This window comes from Theropithecus gelada, chromosome 5, assembly GCF_003255815.1.
Source record: "Theropithecus gelada isolate Dixy chromosome 5, Tgel_1.0, whole genome shotgun sequence".
Taxonomy (NCBI): Eukaryota; Metazoa; Chordata; class Mammalia; order Primates; family Cercopithecidae; genus Theropithecus; species Theropithecus gelada.
This window is the reverse complement of record NC_037672.1, coordinates 174,952,585-174,976,609: the sequence shown is the minus strand read 5'-3', so window position 1 is coordinate 174,976,609 and position 24,025 is coordinate 174,952,585.

The window sequence follows — 24,025 nt, the reverse complement described above, 5'->3', positions numbered from 1 at the left end:
TTGTCTATCAATAATAGCATAGATAAATACTTGTCATATAGTCTTAAAATGTAATACTATACAAAAATGTAAATGAATTACTGCTAGTTCTAATACCATGAACACATTTCTCAGATTTAAGATTAAGTACGATTATATCTATCTGAAGTTAAAAATTAAGCAATGAAAATTATTGTGTTAGAAGCAGAATAGTGCTAATCACGGAATAAAGGATGGTGGTAGTGACTGGACATTTGCCTAAAGGATTTTTCTGGATTCATGATTTTTTTTTAGTTTTTGACAATCATTTCATGAAAATTTATTAATATAAATTATTGATTTAATTACTAATTTAATTTACTTATATAAATTACATGCAAATTTATTGATATTAATTATCATGAAGTAAACATTTGTGTGACAAAACAGGTCAAAAACTAAAAAATAATCATTAATCTAGAAACTCATAAATACTTTTTCTAAACATAAGTAGATTTTGTATGAAGAAAGCATTCTGAACATGCACAGGGCGTAATTAGTAAATACACTTTCAAAGATACGTAAGAAAGTGACCAAAGTCCACCATCTTGGTTCCTTTCCCACTTATTCCATCTAGTATCCCAGTTTCTTTTGAGGTTTATGATTTTACTTCCCACTTCATGTTCTTTCCTCTCTTTGTATCCTGCTCAAATTCCTTAAGGGCATGAGCTGTAAACACAGATTGCCAGGGTTGGAGATTTAAGTCTATCCTTTAAAAGTGCTTATGCATTAGTCAAATTTTCTAACCCTTCTATGCCTCAGTGTCCTCACTGATAAAAATGGAAAAATTATAACATCTGCCTCACAGGGCTGTTATGAAATTTAAATGAGTGAATAATTGTACAGAACTTAGAATAGTGCCTGATATATTGTAAGGCTATACAAGTTACTAGTAAATAAAAATCTATTTCGTAATCACACCCAAACAAATACCCTAAAAATTTTCACCACTTTTATCTCATCACGTGCATTTTCTAAGATAACAACTCTCAAAAAATTTAATTATTCACTTTCTCAAGGTCCATATCAGTGCAGCTGAGGGCAGCATGCACACACACACACACACACACACACACAAACATAGCACATAAACTCACAAACAAGTAATTTCACTTTGGGCATATGATTACTAAATTTACTGGGTTATTGGATTTTTTAGACAACCATACTTCTCCATTCATTCTACTTGTCTCTGAAATGTCTGTTTCCTTATATTATCTTGTTTCTTCAAAATCCTTGACTATCTCATTTCCTACACTCACACTCCACTGCCTACTTTTTCCCCCTGTGAGAAAACAAAATAACCTGTATGAGAAATTCTGCAAGTCTGCAACTTGCACTCATGTGTGCCTGTACAACCTATTCTCCTCTTAGACAGCTGAACTCTCCTTGTTCCTAGCTAAGGACAATATTTTCTTTTTTGCATTATACTATACCTTCTTTTGGCTAGTCAGAGACAAATTAATTTGGCAATTCTTGTATCTCATGTGTCAATATTTTTCCTCTATTACATACCATTCTATTCAGCATAGACGTCCACAGTTATTTCTTTTCCATATTAGATATGACACAAAGCAAAACAACTACCCTCCCTTCTCCATGTCTTCATTCTAGTTTGTTGAAAATATGCTTTTCTCTATTCTTTCTTAAATTCATCCAATCAGAGTTTTCACCCCTCAACTCTTCCAACATCCCCAATATCTTCCATCTTAATAATTAGAATAGTTAATTCCAAGTCCTGATCTTATTTAGGCTACTAGTAACATCGGGCATTCCATCCTTCTTGAAACACTCCCTTTATTCGCCTATGTTACAACGGCATCACTTGATTTTCACATTCATTGGCTGTTTGTTCAAAGTTGGGTTTTTTTTCTTTTATTTTTCTCTAGTAAAGCAAGCATTTAAATGGTGAACAGACTCAGGCAAAGCCCAGTCATCTTACTGTTTTTCTTTTATATATGTAAACAAAATCCTTAGCCGATCTTAACTATGCTCACTGCTTTAAATCCTAATATGGTGATAAATCCCTAGTTTATTTATACTGTATAGTTTTCTCCTCTGAAATAGAATCCGTATTTCGTACTCCCTACTCAGTGTCCTCTTTGATGTACAGTAGACACATCACATTCAACACATTCAAAAGTAATCCCTCGAATATCTCCACAAACTAGCTTTACAGCAGTCTTTTCCACTTCAGTAAAGTCAAAACTTTTCGGTTACTCTGATGAAAATATCTTGAAGTTATCTTAACTATTTTACTTATTTAATTTTTTTTTTGGATAAGGTCTTGCTTTATTGCCCAGGCTGGAGTGCAGGGGTACGATGATACCTCACTGCAGCCTGAAACTCCTGGGTTCAGGTAATCCTCCCTCATCAGCCTCTTTAGTAGCTGGGAATGTGGAAATCCTTAATTATTTTTTTCTCACATTTATCATGTAATCCATTAAGAAATTTTATTGGTTGAACATTGAAAAGCATCCAGAAATAAATAGGCTTTCTATATCTCCAACCCATTCCCCTAGGTCAATATCCATCTATTTACTGCCGTGGTAGGGATGGCCTCCTAACTGTACTTCTAGTTTTGGATCTCACTCCACTTCACTCTATTTTTAACGTGGCAGAAAGAGTAATTATATTAAAATATAAGACACATTATTTCACTTCCCTCCTGAAATACCTGCATTAACCACTGATTTTGCTCAGATTGAATGGCAAATTCCTTACAAGAGCTTACCAAATTCTATATGAACTGTCCATCTCTGTGACTGCATCTTCTACGTATTCTCCCTTTTGATCACTCATCTCCAGTTCCATTGGTCTCTTCATTATTGCTCAAATATAGTAGGCACAATTCTATCTCAGGGTCTTTGTTCTTAATGACCCCTCTACCTGGAATGCTCTCCCACATACACACATCTACCCAGACTGTCACAGATAACCCCTCAAATCTTTTAAAATATACTCCCCTGGTCAACTGCAACAGTCTCTCTCTTGAAACTTCAATTATTTTTTGTTTTATTTTTTCTCTTATAAATTCAGACATTTTACTCACTTATGTTTGTGTTGTTCTACGTGCCCACCAGAATGTGAACTAAATGAGTGATATAATGGTAGCAACTAGGAAAATACCTGCCATCTAGTGAGCACTAGTATCAGCCTGTCATGGGTAACAAGACAATGGAATGCACACCTAAATTATTATTCCTTGAAGAGTCAAATAGAGGGAACAAAAGAGTGATATGGAGAAAGCCATTTCAGTGGAGCTGTGGCTTAAATATCAGGCCATGAGGGAAATTCTGCAACGAGGGAGTTGGGAGAGAATACATCATTTGACTGCACTCTCTTTCCCTCTCTGATTACATAACCGAACTTAAAATCTCCCATTTCCAGCCAGAAGGTGAATGACTAGGGAGCTTTTTAATGCAATAGAGGGAGATCTAGAGAGGCAAATTGAAAATATCTGGCATGGCATTCAATAAATAACGTTGATGAATGCTTCAGTGAATGTCTGGGTAAATGCCTTATGATAAACAATTAACCCTATTTCCCTAGATGTGGAATTTCTAAGCACAAGGAAATTTATATATTAATTCATATGAATGCCAGAGCATGGCATTCTAAAAATAACAAAAACAAAACACCACTATTCTACCCACAATTTTCCCACTTAACTAACCGTGTTTTTGACATTGTGCTAATTTCCTACTCCTGTTGTAACTAATTACTACAAAAGGTGATTCTGCAGAACAGTTCTCAAATGATGATTACTGGGAATTGGAATATAAACACACCAGTTTCCTCATCTCTCAAGCAAACTACTCTTAGATATGATCTAAATCATTTCCTGTAAGTCCACACAGGGTCTGAGAGCCTATTGTTCAGAATGGCAATATGCTTTTTAATGCAAACTGTATACATTTCCTGTTCTTCCATGTTTCACTTGCCCTCTTTCTAAAGGTGCCTTTTCCAATTCCTCCCAAATTGCACTCAAATTTTCTGTCTCAAAGCCCACTTTTGTGGGACTCCAATATAGGACAGACCTGTAATAGCGAAAAGAATAACTCTCATTTGAAAGTGCATACTGTGTGGAGCCTTGACCCCTTGACCGGCATGGGTTAATAGTCAAATATTAAGGTTTTCCCTAATAATTTTACTTCCGTTATTCTGACAAGACTCTGTGTGTGTGTGTGTGTGTGTGTGTGTGTGTGAGAGAGAGAGAGAGAGAGAGACAATGTGTGTGAAAAGTAGGGATGGAGAAAGAGATTTTTTAAAATTACTTACACAATGTTTTATATGTTTATATTTATATGTATGGTAATGTAGAATAATAAATGAAGAAATTTGCTCCTGCTACTTCAGTGCTATAGAATGAGGATAATGCTGAGAACATAAGGCACTGCCCTCTCATCTTGTTTCCACCATGGTGTTTCTCTTAGACTAAGCAAGTTATATTAATTCAGAGTTTCTCAAACAAAAAAAGTGCATATACTCCTCTAGAAGTAAACGTAATACTCTCAATCTCACCTTTTCAGATTATTTAAAACTTAAAGGAAAATATTATGTATGAATCACACCAAAGTAATTAAAACTTCATAAAGAAACACAATCTTGTAGACTCTGAACCTATTTTTAAGATGATTAAATCTCAATAATTTGGATACAGTTTTCTTTGGTAATCAGTCAACTTTTTGGTAAATTCTGGACTCATTTTTGAAAATTATTCTATTATATCCTATGTCATAATGGCAACTATAAATACATAGAAATAGAACATAACAAAATATTAGTTTGCTGTATCATTTATAATATGTCATATAGTTTACATGGAGATAGTATTATTGCATACAGTCACAAATTTACACCAATAGCCTAATATCTTAACACAATTATCATTAATTGAAAAATCATTACTTAGATGTGATTCAAAAGATACCTGGTTCATTATGCCAATATATCATCTTTTCTCTCTTAAATTCTTTCTTCTTCAGTCATTTGGGTGTATGTTGATTAACTACAACAATTACTTTTAAATGTATTAGGATTTAAAATTGTTTTATGGAGTAACTAAATGTATTGTTTTCACAAGAGAAATACAATATTTAACTAATGCAAATGTAAATGTAGTATGTGAAAATTCTCTAGTCTATTGTCTAATTCAGTTGAAGAATTTGGGGCAATTTAAGTTGAAATCTATCATTAATTAAATAGAATTTTTATCTCTGAAATGATAGAACATTGAGAAAATGTCTTTAATCAACCGACCAGTAGCAGGTTTACTTATTCTTTTTCCCCAAACCATTGTTCATCAGATCAAAGAGACTTGATATATCTTTGATTAAAGACAGAATAGTTCTTTCCAGATAACTAGTTTACCTTTTGAAGATTTTTAAGCTCATAAGATAAGTTAATAATTAAAGAAGTGTGGATGACAAGTATCAATTCTTCATAAAAAGATACGTAAAATATGAACAGCATTAAAAATATATAGGTACAGGAATATGATGTTTAGCTTTCTTAAATTAAACTTGGCTTATATTTGTGTGTGATACAGTAATAAAATAAATTAACTTGGCTCTAAATGTATTATTTTCAGAAGATAAACAAAAAATAATATTTTTCATGTAATGCTTCCCTAATCTTTGATATTTTCTTCACTTTAATAGTTTCTATATCCTAGTCTTTGGAAAACTGATTGAAAGGATGGAAGATGTTGAACTTATGATTATATGTATCTAGAGATATATATATGTATTCAACTGCTAAGTATAAACATGTATAAATACATTGATGCATTTAAACAGTCCATTCTTTCCATATTTGTTAAGTGAGCTGTAAATAAAGCATTAATTAAAAACCTGTTTATTTCTAATAAAATGAAATTTATGACTATGATTCAGGTAATAACTAATTTAGACATACCATACCCGTGATTTAATTTAGATAACCAATCATTGTGTGCCATCATGTAAACAGTACTAGATTATAACACAAATCCATAAATTGACACAAAATATCTAAAGTAGCTATGTGTACTTCATGAATTGATTACATTATACCTCAATTTACAGCACCATGCTTAAAGTAAACTCTATTTTTGTATTTTGTAGAGAAAATACATCACTTCATTTTACTCCTGATAATTCCTAGTGAAGGAAGTTTCGTTTGAATGCTTGGTGTCTATGAAGCAATGTCTTGCAGAGTAAGCAAATAGCACTTTAGTGCAGCTGTTCTCTTACAACTATATGTTTGCATTTTAAAAGCTTTAAATTAATTGAACAGTAGTGATTTAGCTTTGAAAATATGGAGTAAAACCAGATCATTAACAAAGTCGTAGAAAAGAGAAACGTTTGCATTGAGGATTTATAATTCCACTGGAGTCAGGCTACCAGTTAATTTCCTATTTTGTAGACTCTGGACCTATCTTTAAGATGTTTAAAGACACTAGGGTGTAATAAAGAAAAAGTAATATCTAGGTACACAATGCAATCTGCTTTGGAAAAACATTTATACAAACAGGAAATAGTGTGAGCCTTCCATGTTATCTGAGGACATAGAAATTAGAGAAAAGCACTGTGGGCTATGTGAAATTAGCATAAGAAAAGAAAGTTTTAAAATATTAATTTATCTAATTTATAACTCTCAACAAATGGTTTAAACAGCCTACATGAAACTATTTATCATGGCTTTCTGCCAACAAAAGCAACACATATCCATACAAGTGATTTTCCTGGTGTCCTAATATGTACACCCTGGGGGTAGTGAGGACTGAGGCCCATGACTGATATGGGAATATGAAAGCCAGACCCTTTGCATGGAGGCATGACAATCCTGAAGAGCCATTCAAACCGCAGGTATACCTGTAAAATCAGGCTGAGCCGCACCTGTTTGTTCAGCTTCCTTTTCCATTCTGTTTTGCTTCTATTACCTCCTTGCATGATAGCACTTCTATAATAAATAATTCATATAGGAATTTCTTTTTCTGTCCCTGATTCTAGGGAATCAAGACCTAAGAAGATCCAGAAGATGAAATTAAACATTTAAAGTATGCATATTATAGAATGGCCTCTAAAGTAAACTATGCCTCATTATTTTAAGAATATTCTTTATTTTTTATTTCTATGTATCAGTAAATATTTGGATATTATTTCTTTCAACATTGCATTATACTGCCCTTACCACTTAAGAACATGATTTCGATGAAGTTGTTTTTCTCAAAGTAACTTTTTCATTTTAGTCTTAGATTTATAGAAAAATTCTGAAGATACTACATATCTATATTTAACATCTGTTGTTAACATATTACTAACATAATTTTGATATTACTCTAGATACTCCAGCAGTTTTGTTTTGTTTTGTTTTGTTTTGTTTTGTTTGAGATGGAGTCTTGCTCTGTCGTCCAGGCTGGAGTGCAGTGGCATGATCTCGACTCACTGCAAACTCCGCCTCCCAGGTTCCCGCCGTTCTCCCACCTCAGCCTCCCGAGTAGCTGAGACTACAGGCGCCCGCCACCATGCCTGACTAATTTTTTGTATTTTTAGTAGAGACGGAGTTTCACCGTGGTCTCGATCCCCTGACCTTGTGATCCGCCTGCCTCGGCCTCCCAAAGTAGCAGTTTTAAAATTCATGTTAACATGACATTTCTTTCTGTATTCCTTTACTTTTAACCAATCTGTGTCTTTATAATTAAAGTGGATTTCTAGTAGGCAATATATAATTGGTTCATAATTTTTATGCACTATAACAATCTCTGTCTTTTAACTGGCATATTTAGACCATTCACATGTATAGTGTTTGTAACTGATATATATTCATTGCCTTTGCTCTTTGTTTCTTTTCTCTTTTTCAGTCCTTTGGGGTTTTAATTTCACATTTTATATGATTCCATTTCATTTCCTCTCTTAACATTATATTTTTTATTTCCTTTTTCTTAGCTGTTGTCCTAGAGTTATAACTTACATTTTAAATAATCTAAGTCCACCTTTAAGTAATATTATACCACTTCACATGTACTGCAGATACCTTGTGATAGAGTATTACCAATTCCTCCCTACTATCTTTTGTGACATTACTGTCATTCATTTCATTTATCCATATGCTATCATTACTTAGTACATTCTTATTATTAATGGCTTAAACAAACAGTAGTTATTTGTACATTCTTACTATTAATGTTGTAAACAAACACTAGTTGTTTTAGGTCAACCAGGATTAAGAAAAATAAAGGATTTCATTTTATTTCATTTAATTCATTTCCAGTGGTCTTCCTTTCTCTATGTAACTGAGTTTCTGACCTACATAATTTTCCTTATGTCTAAAAAACTTAACATCTCCTTCAGGGAAAGATTACTGGTAATGAATTTATTCATTTTTCCTTGAGAAAGTCTTTATCCTTCTGCTTTGATGAATAATTTCACTGGATATAGAATTATAAATTGTTAGGCTTTTTCTTTTAACATGGTAAATAACTCATTCCACTCTCTCATTGCTTTGCATGACTTATAGCAAGAAATTCCCTGAAATTCCTATTTCTGTTCTGTAGATGAGGTGCCTACCATTCCCTTGCCTCCCCTGTCTTTCAAAATTTTCTCTGTGTTTCTTGTTTTCTAAGTTTTAAAAACAATATATCCTTGGTGTGCATTTTTGTTTGTTTGTTTCATATATTTATCCTGCATGGTGTTCTCTGAGCTTACTGAATTTGATGTTTGGTGTCTGTCATTAATTTTAAAATGTTTTCAGCCATTATTACTTCAAATACTTCCTCCAGATTGTTCTCTGTTTTTCCTTCTGGTATTTCAATGATGATATATTATACCTTTTTTTGCCCCACAGTTCTTAGATATACTGGGGTGTTTTTTTGTTTTGTTTTGTTTTCTCTTTTACATTTATTTGGGGGAGGAAATTTTTATTCATTTATTTTAAATTAAATTCTTTCTTTTCTCAGCTATGCTGAGTTTATTGATAAGCCCATCAAAGGTATTCTTCATTTCTATTATGGTGTTTTAAATTGCTAGCATTTTCTTACTATTTTTCTTTAGAATTTCACCTTTCTACTTACATTACTCATTCACTCATGCATGTTGAATCATTTTTTCTATTAAATCATTTAACATATTCAGAATAGTTGTTTTAAATTCTCTACTGATAATTCCAACATGAGTGTCATATCTGAATCTGGTTCGGATGCTTGCTTTGTCTTTTCAGACTATGTTCTCTGTTGCTTTTGTCATGCCTTCCAACTTTGTAACACTTTTGTTGAGAGTAAGATAGGATGTTTTGGTGATAAGTGCTGAAGCAAATAGGCCTGTAGTGTGCTATGCGTTGGGCTGTGTTTAATATTTGTGGTAGCTGTCAGTTCCAGAAGTCTTTCATTCTCCCAATGGCCTTGTTTTTGTCTTCCGTCTTGACTTTGAACTTCCCTAAGTTCTTCTTTTCTAAGAGAGGCTGTATCTTACTTCTTTTCAGCTGTAATCCACTACTTTTACATTGGAGCCCTACTATATGGTTGTAAACTGTGGAAGAGAAGTGTTCTGTAATTTTTCTGATCACATCTCAGTCTTTTAGTGGTCTTATGTCTTGGGACTGTAACCTTCAAAGTGTTTCTGCCCCCTATAAAATAGCTTAGCTCTCCTTCCCCCAAATTTATTCCCTGGCTGCAGCATCCTCTGTCCTTAACCTTCAAGTCTTGACACATTAATAAATTGTGAGGTTTGGGCCTTCATGAGACAGGAAGAATAGAAGGGACTGAATTAGTGTAATTCAACTTCTTGCAATTGAGATAACCCTCAATGCCTAAACTGCCAAAGTTTTCTCCTCCAGAAGACTAGGTGTTTGTTGTGGAGAAGGCTCAGGTGTATTTCACAATGATTACTCTCACCCTCTTCCTTCTGGAGATATAGAGAAAAATATATAGGATCTTCCTTTTGAGCCTCTGGTGTTTTTTCTGGAGGTAAAGCCCCACAAGAGTTTGGAGACAACTCTGAGACTGCTGTCCTCGGTGTTACTTTTTTTTTTTTTTAAACACGTATATACATTCCTCCTCCAGCTGTTCATCAAAATTACCATTTAAATATTCCTACCAGTTACGATTTCAGCATCATCTGCTCCAGCTAGGGAGATCTTTGCCAAGGCTCACTGGATGATCCTGCACTTGAGTTCTCTTATGGGTCTAGGAAAAGCTGGTAACTTTTAGCTTGTCCTATTTCTTGTTGTAAGGAAAAGGGTACTCACTATTTTTTTTACATGAAGCTGAAACCAGAAATGATATAGGAATTTTTTAGATGATTTTTTTCTTTCTTCCTATAGTATGAAATGTGGTCATATTTGTAAATACCATATCTTTTTCTCAATTTTATAGCACAATATCTTCTTTAAATTCTAAGATATTATACAATTGTTATGGTCAACTATTCCTATATAACAGATCAGCTACAGATTATGTTCTTACTTTTGTGTTGTTTTTTTTTTTTTCTGAGCTTTATGGAGAATATGTAAACAGTTTAATTTATATTGCACATTGAAACATAAAGTCAGTAATATGGGGATATAAGGAAATTTATCTACTGTGAAAAAGATTAATGCATTCTGCAATAATATTCACAGAATGAATTTTTTTTCTAAAATTATTCAGAATATTCAACTAAATTGTGTATGGTACTAGAATTGTAAATTATAAGCAGTTAGAAAAATTAGAAATCAATCAAATGAAATTATTAAAATGTGGAGAAACTGGTTTACATATAAAGATGAAACTCTTGCCTAGTTAAGTATCAACAAAGAGGTTAAGTCTTGATAACCACATTTATGTTATAAAACACAACGTGTAGTTTAGGAGAATAAAGATTATCCTGACCGTACAAATAAAAATAAAAAATAAAATGAATTAAAATCAAAATAAATCAAGTGAATGTATTAGAATATGGAATCTATTTACAGGTAGATGTTGAAATGTAACACACTTAGTAAGATAATATAAAAATGACAAAAACTATGGAAAAAACCTCGGGCAGATTGATCATCCCTTATCTGAAATGCTTGGGACCAGAAGAGTTTCAGATTGTGAATATTTTAGGAAATGTTTACATATAAATAATGAGAAATCTTAACACTGAGATACAAAGTTAACATGAAACTTATGTATGTTTCATATATACCTTACACATATAGCCTAAAGGTAATTTTATACAATATTTTAATACTTTAAGTAATTTTGTACGTGAAACAAAGTTTTGATTGTATTTTGACTGTGACCTGTCACAAGAGGCCAGCTGTGGAAATTTTCACTTGTGATGGTCTGTCAGTGTTCAAAAAGTTTTGAATTTTAGATGGAGCATTTGGGATTTTAGATTTCAGATTAGCTATGCTCGATATGTAGTGATCTCTAAAGTGTTAGATTGATAGCGTTTTTTTCCCAAATTTCTGTTGCTTCTTTCTTGTAGGTATTTTTTATGAAAAAATATTTATAAGTGTTTACTCTTTTCAAAACTAAATATAGATTATTTTGTAAAAAGTTTTGACACTAGCCCTCAAGGAATATTTAACTGGGAAAACAAAGCTCTTCAAATTTTATTTTTGTGTATATATATATATATATAAAACATATTATATGTATTTTATATATATATAACATATTATATGTATTTTTTATATATATATGTTTATACAGAAATACAGCTTTCAGGTACATATATACCTGTGGGGAAGCAGCAAGTACATGTGTGGGGGTGTGACTGTGTTACAGATTGAGTTTAAATGTAAGAATTCCCACTAATTTGCGGTCTTACTTTATATTCAGAAATGTGTTGTAATCTAATTTACAGTTTTCTTCAAAATAAATTACAATGCTCTAAAGTTAGAATATAAAATGGTTTGGTATTACTATTTAAAAATATTGACATTGGGTTATTTCTTTGTATTTTTGGGGTTTTTTTCCCAACCTTTTCACTCATACTTTTAAAGGTGATGATTAAGCTCGTACATATTTGTGATCCTATTTTGCACTGAAAGTTGTGGCTGAACATCATAAAGTAGATAACATAAACCAACTGTTACTCAAGTGACTTACCTTGCTTGAGGATTTTAAATAAAAATTTGTAAAACAACAGTGGGTATCACAAGAAGCTCAAAATGAAAGCCTGATTTTCAAACTGCATCAAATGCTAGACAACAATAGTTTTCAGAATGGGGTTTACATCTGGGGATATTCAAAAGCTTTCTGGGACATATAAATATAGAAAATATTAAGGCTATTAACATCAGATCTTCAATTTTTCTTATCCTTTTCTTAAAATTAATCTGCTTGAAAGGTCACCCTTTATTCATTTTCTAAAGAAAGGCATTTCTTGTTAATTCTTAGTCTAGGCATTGCTATCTATGTAATAGGTACTAGCACACCAGCCAACTAAACAAAACATCGTAACACACTGATATTAGTATTGAAAACCTATGTGATAAGTACTAGGAAACAAACTTGTCTATAAGAAGAATGGTTTCCAACTCTTTGCTTAGGACAAATTTGAGATAAAACCTGATCAAATTATTAACTAACAAAACATAGGGTCTATTTTTGATGACAGAGTACAATATGATTTTAACTTTTAAATCAGTAGGGGTTTCAATAATGTGGGGCATTGCTATATCACAACATATTCTTTTCTCTTTCACTTATTTACATGAAGAAATTTTCTCAGGTGTTATGGTAATAAAGTCCAAAAGTAAGAATAGAACTAATATCAAATTTCTTATCCAACTAATGAATAATATTTACTCAGAGATGCATAAACAAAATTTTTAGAGACTTACTCTTTTAATTAAGATGCATTTTGAAAAATATTTGTTTATATTTAATCATTGGTTAGACAGGCCATAAGTGCATATTTGACTAAATTATATAAATTAATAATTATTACAGTTTAATCCAGAAAGTAGATTCTTTTAGCACTTGACTCATAATTACATGAAATTAAAAGAATGTATTTGTATATATACAGATATTAATGCATAAACATATATATACACATATGCATATAAACATACATATGTTTATATGCCATTTTATTGCATTTTGCAGATATTGCATTTTTTACAAGTTGGAGGTTTGTGGTAATCCTGCATTGAACAGTTCTGCCAGTGCCATATTGTCCACAGTATGTGCTTCACTTAACTGGCAAGGAAGATACCGTGATCAGGAAGGCGGTATTCCCAGGGTGAGGTTTATCCATTGCACCATAAATATGCTCACTTTATGTCTTTGTGTTGCCTTTTGGTCATTTTTACAATACTTCAAATTATTTTATTATTTTTATATCTGTTATGGTGATCTGTGATTAGTGATCTTTGATGTTACCATTGATGAAAGTCAAAATTACAACAAATTTAGATTAAAGATATGAATCAGCTTTATTTGCAATTCTAGAATCAGGCAACACTTCATTCTATAAAATAGAATAGTGTTCCAATGAGCTGAGCAGAAGAGGTTGGCTTTACAGACAGAAAAGGGCTTAAAAAAGCAGAAGCAAAGAACAGAGTGTATTAGTTACTTTGGACAGAACAACAGGAACATAAATTATTAGTTAACATCAAGTTACCTCAGGATATCTTTTTTGTGTGCGTAAGAATTAAAGCAAAGGGAACTTCATTGTCATACCAATTGAAGGTTTCGTGCTGGTACGTTTGGGAGAATTAGCTGTTATATCTCTCTCCTAATAGGTGGGAAGGTCGGATAACAACTTAGTTAAGGTTTGATGACATGGAACTTTAGCACGAGTGACTCCATTTTGATTTTTAGTTCGGTCTGTTGTACTAGTACAGGAGTTTAGTCCAAAACAATGACCTTCTGTAATTTTTATTCAAGACTATTCTAATAGTTCTGAGGCACCATGAAGCATTCCCGTACAAAACTGCAAGCTTAATTGACAAATGTGTGTGTTCTGACTGCGTCACTTAGTGAGAAAGCTTAGTGCGAAAGGCATCAGCATAAAGCTAGGCTTCTTGCACCACTTAGCCAAGCTGAGAATGCAAAGGATAAGCTACTGAAGGAAATTAAAAGGGCTACACCAGTGAACACGTGAATGATAAGAAAATAAAACAACCTTATTGCTAATATGGAGAATGTGGTCTGGATAGAAGATCAAATCTGCCAAAACATTCCCTTAAGCCGAAGCCTAATCCAGAGCAAGGCCCTAGCTCTCTTCAGTGAATTCTATAAGGGCTAAAAGAGGTGAGGAAGCAGCAGTAGAAAAGTTTGAGGCTAGCAGATATTGGTTCATGAAGTTTAAGGAAAGAAGCTGTCTCCATAACATAAAAGTGCAAGGTGAAGCAAGCATTTTTATTGAAGGTGCAGTAAATTCATCTAGCTAAGATCATGGATGAAGGTGGCTATAGATTTTCAATGTAAACAAAACAGCCTTATATTTGAAGAAATGTCAACTGTGACTTTCATAGCTAGAGAGGAGAAGTCAATACCTGGCTTCAAAAAGGCTGAGTCTCTTGTTAGGGGCTAATGCAACTGGTAGCTTTAAGTTAAAGCCATGCTCTTTTATCATTCCATAAAACCTAGGGCCCTTGAGAATTATGCTTAATTTACTCTGTCTGTGCTCTATAAATGGAAAAACAAAGCCAAGATGACAGCATATATGTTTACAGCCTGGTTCATTGAATATTTAAAGCCTATTTTTGAGACTTACTGCCCAGAAAAAAAGATTCATTTCAAAAGATTGACAAGTCACCTGGTCACCCAAGACATCTGATGAGATGTACAAAAAGATTATTGTTTTCATGACTGCTAACACAACAGCCATCCTGCAGCCCATGAATAAATGAATATTTTGAATTTCAAGTTTTATTATTTAAGAAATACATTTCATAAGGTTATAGCTGCCATAGATTGTGATTCCTCTAATGGATCCAGACATCGATTGAAAACCTGCTGGAAATAATTCACCACTCTACATGCCATTAAGAGCACTCATAATTCATGGGAGGAGGTCAAAATATCAACATTAAATGGAGTTTGGAGTTTGTAAGAAGTTGACACAAACTCTTATGAATAAGTTTGATTCAAGACTTCAGTGGAGAAAGTAACTGCAGGTAGTGGGGAAATAGCAAGAAAACTAGAATTAGAAGTGAAGCCAAAGATGTGATTGACTTGCTGCAATTTTATGATAAAACTTGAATGGATAAGGATGCTTCTTACGTGTGAGCAAAGAAAGTGTTTTTTTGTAATGGAAGCTACTCCTAGTGAAGACGCCGTGAATATTGTTGAAATGAGAACAGAAGATTTAGAATAGTACATAAACGTAGTAAAATATTATACAGTTTGTAAATTATTTTATTTTCTTTTATATTTTTGAGATGGAGTCTCGCTCTGTCGCCCAGGCTGGAGTGCAGTGGCGCGATCTCGGCTCACTGCAAGCCCCGCCTCCCGGGTTCCCGCCATTCTCCTGCCTCAGCCTCCCGAGTAGCTGGGACTACAGGCGCCGCCACCACACCCGGCTAATTTTTTGTATTTTTAGTAGAGACGGGGTTTCACCGTGTTAGCCAGGATGGTCTCGATCTCCTGACCTCGTGATCCGCCCGCCTCGGCCTCCCAAAGTGCTGGGATTACAGACGTGAGCCACCGGGCTTGGCCTGTAAATTATTTAAATAGTAGTTATGCAAAATATTTGAAGCCACTGCTACCAATGGTAGGAGAAGGACACACATCTGGTGTGAAGAGAGCAGAGATGAAATAAAACATATTTGTTGAAGAAATGATGCAATTAATCTTTTTCAGAAGCAGAGTGATAGGTATAAACATGCAGTAATAGAAAAGAGACCAGAGACTAAGGAGATTCAACAAAAGGTTGGAAAGTCTGTTGGAAACACCTGGTAATGAGGCTGAAAAACTGGTCATGCAGAATCATGGAATTACTTTAAATTAAAAGCTTTTGGTTTGATTTCTGAGTAAGTTAATAACTACGCAAAGCTTTAGAGTTTGAAAGTCAGAAGTTATATACACCATATATTTTACATGATTATATATTAAAATTTATGTTGTGTTTATATTATATTAATAACCATAATATTAGAAATTGTGTGACAACAGAAGTACAATAGTGTGATTATAATTTAGGTTGGTGCAAATGTAATTGCAGGTTTTGCACCAACCTAATATTAGTTTTTAGCATAATTGAAAAATTTGTGCATCTTTATCCTACTTGTAAGAAAGTACTAAGACAGTTTTATGTTACATGGGTTAAAAGGGAAGATTGCATTTTTATTTTCAGATGATAATTTCATTATAACCTTCAAGATTGTCTTCCGTCAGTTTTAGAAAAGACACGTTACTGAAATAAATGATGGACAGGCTGAAATATTGGAGAGATATAAATCATAAAAAAGGAAAGTTGAAGAGAAGTAAAGATATTAAAATTGGCATTGATTACTATAAGTAACAGTGGATTTCAAACATTGTAATAAGTGAATCCTCAGGACTACCAGCATTTACATATGGAAGTTAGGATCACATACTGCTTGAAGCTACATTTGTACCTGATATCTATCACATTCCTTATGGCATTTTCCATCACACATGTTTATATGACATAGACTTGCTAACACTGAACGTGTTTAACTTAATGTTTAATACAAGTTAAATTTGCTCACTATGTTATGATATATATATTATCATAATTCATTGCAACAGTTTTTTACCCCAGATGTACATCACTGAGACGGAAAATGTGTGTTGCGCCAAGTTGTCCAAGATGCAGAATAAGGATGATGGCAGTCCAAAACACATTACTTTAATGATCTTACGTGTTTGATACAGTTAACAATTTTTGACAAGTTTTTGGACAAAAACTCCTTATTGGTATAATTATTATTTTTTAAACTCCAGCATACAAGATTATTATAAGAAAATCACATGTTGACATACGGTTTTAGGTATGAAGACCCACTCATTGATTTACTTCAATTTACTTGATATGCCAGTGTTTAATTTTGTTGAGCCAAAATATTTCTTTAAAAATAGCTCCAGAGGAGTGATTTCAGCCATATGGCTGGAATCAAGAGGTTCTAGGTCCTCTTATACCAGAGGAATTAAAATAATAATAATTAAAAAAACAGAAACATTAAAATAAAATAAAATGCTAGAGACTGGCTAAAATAACTTTATAGGAACTCAGAAAAACAGCCAAAGGTCTACAAGAAACAAGTAAATATCCAATTAAGAAAAAGCCACATTCAAAACAATAGGAAAATTCATGGTGTTTTTATTAGCCCTAACCCCAACCCATCCCCAGCTCAGAGCAGCGGGGTTTTGGGAACAAGCTCCCAGTTCATTTCAAATAACTTATAACATGGGTTTTGTTTTTTTTTTTTAACAAGTTGACAATTTTAAGACTGAAAAGTTGAAATACTTTGTTGTTATTCTGAGAGCCTTAAGTTAGATAGATCGATATGAATATGAAGAAAGATAAGGATATAATGATGTATATAAAGAAATGTTACTATTTAAAATATACGACAGATATATAAAAAAAATAGAGACAGAAATTTGAAGGAAATTTTGGGCTTTAAAATCCTCATAATAATTTACTTAAGCAGGTTTAGGTGATATTAATTCACTTAAAGTCTAAACAATTAAACAGTTTTTGTCTTGGTTCGTTTCACTATAACTTTGATTTGATTCAGTATAAGCTACTTAAAAGCAGGGAAATTGTAAGTTGATGACATATTGAGACTATTATCAGAATTGATATGTTACAAGTTATATTTATTTCTACATAATTATAGTGTTGACTTAAACGTCTTGAACTTTTTTTCCTCTTTTAGTCCTTTTATTCCCCTTGGAGTTTTGTATCTCCTGCGTTCACTTCAAGGCACAGCTGCTGCTAGAAACTCAGGTGAAGGCTATGTGAGAGGGCATGTATTTAAAAATCTATCTTTCGTTCAGAAATAATGCCCTCTTCACAAGGCCTTACCCTCACCATTCTTACTTTTCATTCAATTATAGTGGCTTTGTAAATAGAACCCTAAAGGAAAGTCTTGGCCTCAGTGTTGATTTATGTTATACACTGCAGAAGTTACAAACTTGGTTTTATATTTCTTATGTTAAAGATACAGTATCCAGCAATTTATGTCTCATATAAAAGGCCAAATAACTTAGTTAATTGCAGTTCTTAAGGCAATCAGTAAACATTAACCAAGCATCAAGATGATTTTGTACATGTGGGTATGACTATAGAAATACTTTAAGCTTTGTAGCATCTGAGTAAGTGGAGATAATACTTAACTTGAATTTCATGGAGTTATTTAAATAGAGGTATCTTGGTGCATTTGCTTAGGAACACCTTCATGTATTTTCTTTGTGAACAACCTTTAGCCCCTTTCCCAGTTTCTAGACTATCCGCTAGGTCTACTCAGTGTTTCTACAAGGAAATAGTATTTGTTTCTTTACTAAATTGGAAAGAATTTTCTTTCCCCTTGTATATTAAAAAAATTAAACATAAATTTTATTTTTTGTATTTACAGATGTTAATCCATTTGCATCTAAAAATGTTTAGTTATAATTAAAAATTGCTAATGAGAATTGCAATGGTAGAATATCAAGTGATAATCTTTTTCTCTTTTTTTCAAATATAATCAAGATTATGAAATTATCTGTAGCATTTGATTCTTCCAAATTTTGTTTTCCTTTCCTTCACAGTTTAAGGCCCATCTGTGGATTCAGGCTTTTGCCTAATAAATATGGAAAAGAGGCATGTGGGAATCTGTGGACTGGAAACTCAGAGACGAAAAGATTGATGTGCTGATTTGTTTCTGTATACCTGCCCGAAAGCTGAGGGATGAGTGTAATCTAATGATCATAAATAATAGACACCCTCGTCAGCTGGGGTGGGAAAGGAAATGGTGGCAATCTCCATCAGAGGGAGGAGAACCAGCTGTTGCTGCTACCTCTGAACAGAATTAGAGGAAACCTCTTTCCAAACCATTCAAGAAGAGTTGGGAAGGACAATGAGTATCTGTCTCTTTCACAACAAAAGTTAGCTTTCTAAGTCAAACAAAATCAAAACTTTTTTCCCAATGCATGTAGAAACTGGAGAGCACTGTTATAGTACAAGGGAAAATAGATTTATGAGAAATTCATCAATACTCCCAGTTTCTTTTAAGAGGTTTAATGATTATCTCATGTTTTCTTCTTTTCCAGAGGCAAAGGATGCTGAAACCAAGCTTCTTTCTTTCCAGAACAGTTAATGGCAAATTAGTCACAGTCATGTATAGATTATTTAATAAATACTAATAAAAATTATTTTAATTACTTGGGTTATTGTTAGTTTAGTCATCACAACTATCAAATAATAAAAATTCTTCTAGAATTATAAAATTAATTTATTTAATTGGTGTTTTTTATATAACTCTTAAAAATTTTTCATATATAGTTCACTGTTTTGTCATTATAACCAATATTGAAAGTTGGTAAGGTATCTATTATAACCAGTTAACAGCAAATCAAGAGGAAATAGAAGTTAAAATCATATGAGCAATTCCTGAGTCTATGTTAAATGTTATCTGGGTCTCCTGAGATCTTTAGCATTTCCTTATCCTCTTTCACATTGTTTAATATAATACAGTTTTTAAATCTATGCTTAGCATTCATTCCTTTTATTACAGCCTGTCATTTTCCCTTACAAATGACAATGAGTCTCATATTTATCCTTTCAGATAATTAAAGATGCCTCAGAAAAGATCTCTATACTGTGATTTAGACTCACATTTACATATTCATAAACACTTCATTGAGAAGTGGTAACTTGTTTTTGCTTTCAAATGAAATTCAATTTCCATGTTGACTCTGCACAAACACTTGAAATGCATTAACAACATATTAACTTGTATTGAAACATATATTTCTACATATTTCAGAGCAGCTACTAAAATTGATCACTTTTGAACAACAAATGAAGAAAACTATGTTGCAATCAAAAAGTACTTGTCATATTACTTCACTAAAGTAAATGCATCATGTTAAGATAATATTAGCCATGAGACTCGGTTTCAACTCATTACTAACATGTCAAGAGTATGGAGGGAAATAGATAATCAAATATATACTTGGATCAAAAGAGAACTATAACTTTTGAAAGTCATACAACTTTAAAAGGGAAGCTTCGTCTATCTTTGTGGTTTGTCTCTGCTGTTTAAAAATAAATAATCTTCTTGAAAGTCAGATGTCATTCACAAAATAATAAAATAACCAAGAATTATTTATTAGAGAGAAGGGGAATATCCTTTGTTTCTAAATGTTTTAAGCATACAGCAAAATACATCAGTGGTTCAAAGAATTTTTCAGTTGTTACAAGTGGTTATTATATATTTATTCAGCACAAAGCACAATTTTTTTTTTTTTTTTTGATACAGAGTCTCGCTCTGTCGCCCAGGCTGGAGTGCAGTGGCGCGATCTGGGCTCACTGCAAGCTCCACCTCCTGGGTTCACGCCATTCTCCTGCCTCAGCCTCCAGATTAGGTGGGACGACAGGCGCGTGCCACCTCTCCTGGCTAATTTTTTTGTATTTTTTTAGTAGAGACGGGGTTTCACCGTGTTAGCCAGTATGGTATCCATCTGCTGACTTCGTGATCCGCCTGCGTTGGCCTCCCAATGTGCTGGGATTACAGGTATGAGCCACCGCGCCTGGCCACAAAGCACATTTTTGCTATGTAGTGATTTGATTTCATGAATCGTACCGAAACTTCTGTGACACAGTATGTAGATAAATTAATGTTTTGATTTAATGAGTCTTGAAAACATTCTTTTGAAAATTAAAATAGCATTTTAACAACTCTTACTTTGGATTTAACTAAGATTCGGTTTTAAGTCAAGTCAACCAAGTTCACATGTTGTAAATGCATTTAAAATTAAGTTGTTTTGGAATAGGTACTATACACAAAGATAAATTAAAATTCAATCTACACAGGTGTTAATCTGTTGAACTGTGGACCTTCCACTGGCCTTTTTTTCCTTGGGACCCAAATTTTCATAGTTGTTACCATAGGGGTAAAAATTGTTGAGACTTTGCTTGAGTATTAATCCAGGTATTATCATTTATCTTTTCCTTTTGTCTTTCCATCTCAGATGCTATACATCACGGACTTTTGTTTTTTTCACGTGGTATTATACTTGGGAGTAGGTTTCACCTCCCTGGCACCAGTGACACACAATTTTTGTCTATTTGTTTTAGTTTGTATTATTTTCTTTGTTTCACAGTATTCTACTGCATGAACATACACATTATTAAACCAGTTTTCTGTTGATGAACATTAAATTTGTTCATAATATTCTGTTACTACAAATATATTTCAATGAATGACATTATAAATACCTATTTTTACATGTGTGCCCATGGGATCAATGCTATATGCAAAATAATGCCTAAAAATTGAGTTGCTAAATCAATTCAAGTGATATTAATTGTAATTATAATTCTGACAAGTTGTAACCTTGAGTTATTAAATCATAACAAAAAATGAGAAATAAAAAGGCAATATTACAAATTCTATCTATCTATAACTTCTATCGAAGTAAACAAAAAGAAAAAGTCAGTAGAGATTATTATGAACAACTATATGCTAACAAATTTTAAAACCTAGAAGAAATGGATAAGTTCCTGGACACAGACAATCTACCAAGATTGAATCAGGAAGAAACGGAAAGCCTGAATAGACTAATAATGAGTAACAAGACTATCAGTAGTAAACATCTTTCACCAAACAAAAGCGCAGGACCACATGGCTTTGTGACAGAATTCTATCAGACTTGTAAAGAATAATTTATACCAATTCTTGTCTATTACCAAAATTTAAAAAAATGGAAGAGGAGGCAATTCTTCCTAATTCATCCTACGAGGTCACTGTTACCCTGATAGAGAAACATTTCAGGACATTGGTCTAGGCAAATATTTTATGGTTAAGATGGTCAAAAGAGCAGGCAACAAAAACATAAAGAGGTAAATGAGATTACATTAAAAGCTTCTGCATAGCAACAAAACTATCAATGAAATGAAGAGACAACCCAAAGAATGGGGAAACATATTTTTAAACTATTCATCCAACAAGGGACTGATATCTAGAATACACAAGGAACTCAAACAACAGCAAAGACATAACCTCATTTACAAATTTCGGAAAAGTTTCTGAATAGATATTTCTCAAAAGAAGACATGCAATTGGACAACAGGTGTATAAAAAATGCTCAACATTGCTAATCATCAGAGAAACGCAAATCAAAACTACAATGAAATATCTCATCCCAGCAAGAATGGCTACTACGAATAAAGACAAAAAAGTAACAAATTCTGGCAAGGATATAGAGAAAAGAGAAGTTTTACACTGTTGGTGAGAATGTAGATAGACGTTATAGAAAATAGCATGTCATATGGTTTGGCTCTGTGTCCCCACTCAACTCTACTTTGAATTGTAACCACCATTATCCCTTTGAGTCAAGGGCAGTACCAGGTGGAGGTAATTGGATCATGGGGACAGTTTTCCCCATGCCTTTCTCATAATAATGAGTGAGTCTCACAAGACCTGATGGTTTTATAAGTGTCTGGCATTTCCCCTGCTTGCACTCACTGCATCCTGCTAGCCTATGAAGAAGGTGCCTGCTTCTCCTTTGCCTTCTGCCATGATTTTAAGTTTCCTGAGGTCCCCACAGCAATGCAGAACTGTGAGTCAGTTAAACCTCCTTCCTTTTCAAATCGCGCAGTCTCAGTTAATTCTTCATAGCAGCATGAGAATGGACTAATACAGTATGATTTATCAAAAATAAAAATAAAAATAGAACTACCATGCAATCCAGCAATCCCACTATGAGGTATTTATCCAAAGGAAAGGAAATCTGTATATCAAAGACTTCACCCCACCCTGTTTACTGCAGTAGTATTCACAATAGCAAAGATGTAGAATCAACCTGAATTCTATGTCATCAATGGATAAATGGATTTTTAAAATGTGTGTGTGTCTGTGTGTGTGTGTGTGTGTATATATATAGTATGTATATATACACACACAAAAGTATGTATGTATATATACATATATGTAAACATGTATGTGTATGTATGTATATGTACATATATGTGTATATATAATGTGTGTATACTATTAGTATTATATTACTAGCAATAATTATATTACTAGTAGTTATATATTATATAAAATATATATTATAGTTGTATATTATATATGTTATATATAATATATGTAAGATAAAAATATAGTATTATATTACTAGTAGTAGTAATAGTAATGAAATACTATTCTGTCATAAAAGGAAATAAAATCCTGTCTTTGGAAGCAATATGGATGGAACTGGAGGTCATTATGTTAAGTGAAATAAGCCAGGTGCAGAGGGACAAATATTTCACGTTCTCACTCACATGGAGGAACTAAAAAATTGGTTCTCTGCCTGTAATCCCAGTACTTTGGGAGGCTGAGGAGGGTGGATCACGAGGTCAGGAAATTGACACCATCCTGGCTAACACGGTGAAACCCCATCTCTACCAAAACTACAAAACATTAGCAGGGAGTGGTGGCAGGCGCCTGTAGTCCCAGTTACTTGGGAGGCTGAGGCAGGAGAATGGCATAAACCCAGGAGGCAGAGCTTGCAGTGAGCCAAGATCGTGCCACTGCACTCCAGCCTGGGTGACAGAGAGAGACTCCATCTTAGAAGAAAAAAAAAAAAAGTGGTTCTCATGGAGGTACAGAATAGAACGATGGTTACCACAGTCTGGCAAAGGTGCTGGTGAGGAGGTTGGTGAATAGGTACAACCATACCGTCTGATAGAAGGAAGACGTCCTAGTGTCCAATAGTATAGTATGGTTACTATAACTAACAATAATTTATTGTGGATTTCAAAATAGCTAGAACAGTTTACATCTTCCCAACACAAAGAAATGATAAATCTTTGAAGTGATATATATCCTAAATGCTCTGATTTGATCATTAAGCATTTTGTGCATATATCAAAATATC